The sequence below is a fragment of the Notamacropus eugenii genome, chromosome 2, assembly GCF_028372415.1.
Source record: "Notamacropus eugenii isolate mMacEug1 chromosome 2, mMacEug1.pri_v2, whole genome shotgun sequence".
Taxonomy (NCBI): domain Eukaryota; kingdom Metazoa; phylum Chordata; class Mammalia; order Diprotodontia; family Macropodidae; genus Notamacropus; species Notamacropus eugenii.
The window spans coordinates 423,134,353-423,136,266 of record NC_092873.1 but is presented as its reverse complement, the minus strand read 5'-3'; the positions used below and the strand labels follow the sequence as shown (position 1 = coordinate 423,136,266).

Here is a 1,914-nt window from a genome sequence, read left to right as displayed (position 1 = left end):
CTCTTCTACCCAAATGATATACATTTTTCACCAGTTTATTTGTTCCCCCATGTTGTCCTATTAGGTCCAAATAGATCATCCTGCCAAGCTTATCTCCAAATTTCTTCCATATCTGTTGCACTGTAGCACCTCCATCCTCTCACTTTATCTCTTTGATTTTTCCCATTAAGGCTGCCTGCATATTGAAGTCTTGTCGAGCAATATGCTTGTGGAGGATCTAATTTGCCCCCTTCAAAGTCAGCAGAATCCTGGAGATACCATTCATACAGACAAACTTTCAAGCCTTCAGCAATCTGGAGGGCTTTATTCGCACAAATTCAGGCTGCTTCTGAGCTGAATACCTTCACCCTGGCTGTCTCCTAGATCAATCAGACAAATCTCATCTGTCCAACATCCCTATAGTAAAGCAGGCCATATACATCCACATATGCTTTCTTCATCATCAGAACAAACTTTTCTTCAATTAATCCAAATCTACTTAGAGGTCTGTTGAACCTTGTAGAAATGCATTCTTGGTCACTTGATCAACCAAACTGCTCATGCTAAAATGTCTACTCTTCACTATCTTAAATTGGTCTCCTATTTCTCCAATTACATTTTCAAGGAGTTCTTTTGTATTTTTAAATCAACTTCATGAGTGTCAAATGCCTAATTTATTTTCAGGTTTTCCAGTAGTGAAGCTACCAAATCCTCTTGTAATGATGAATGATATTTTGCCCTTCTAAAAGTCATCTGAATCAAGGGTCTTAGTCTACAAATATATTGGGAGACATCGAAGATACAGAATTTTTGATCTTCACTCAAAGTTGCTCTGTTTTGAAGGGATGTGGCATCACTCCCACTTGTTCACTGTAAGACAAAAAGCTGTGATATATTCCCCGATTGCCGACTTGGGCAAATATTTTGGTTTCTGCTCTTTCTATCTAAAAGATGCACGTTAGCCAGATTACTTAATATACCGTCAAAGTAATGGCCATTACACTATCCTGAGAACAGATTTCTCCTAAATGTGCATACATTGTATTTGAAAAACCGAGGCCATCAAATTTTTCTGGAATCTTTATGCCAAAGAGTTCCAGCTTCTTTAATCTATATAAAGTTTCTTGAGGGATTGTATCATTCCAATAAGTTGTTCAAGAGTCCACTTCTTTGTGAAAGTATTTTTCTACTGGTCTCACAAATTACTTGATAACACTTAATTCATCTAGAGTCAGTTCTGGATATGGAAAAACTTCATTCTTAATGTTCTTCAGGAGTAGCTCCTTGGCATAGGTCTGCAGGCCCATTATGGGCCCACTGAGGATTGTCCACTATTTGCCACCAGTACTCCGTTCTGTGAGGGCGTTCAGGGCCCAGTGGCCCAGCCTGAAGCTCATAGTATTTGCTTGCCAGTCTGTCCACTCCCCAACAACCCCAAATCACCAGTGCATGCCTAGCTGTACGTCATTCTTTACAATGTTATTTAGCTCTCTCCATGTACAGACCTCTCCCACCCTCTGAAATTAGTTTCTTAAATAAAGAGTTTATGACATAGGATTGTGAGGCTTCTTTCTATTCTGTAATTCACTGGCCACTCACATCCTGTCTTCCTTCATCTTGCTTTCCTACATATTTCTTCCCATCTTTACCTTTCCTAGCTTTGCCTTAAAGTCACCACGTATCAGAATATTTGTCAGTTCAATCATGGGTTGTATCAAGTTCTTCATGGAATTTCTCTGCCACTTTTTCCCCAGCAACCTAGTGTGTGCCTAAGGTACAATAATTTTTATGGTGAACTTTTTGTAAGTATTTATCATTAGTAATACAATGCACAATGGCTAAATATTTCATAAAATAAAATTTCTTGCTGTCTTTGGGTGTCTTGTAAAACTTATTTCACCAACTCTTTTAAAAGAGAAGAAAATACCAAGATAT

General features: G+C 38.3%; 1 pseudogene; it reads right to left on the bottom strand.

The window, feature by feature from the left end:
• Positions 1–368: 368 nt before the first annotated feature.
• Positions 369–1,286, bottom strand: LOC140523143 (complex I assembly factor ACAD9, mitochondrial pseudogene; annotated as a pseudogene).
• Between the last annotated feature and the right edge of the window lie 628 nt (positions 1,287–1,914).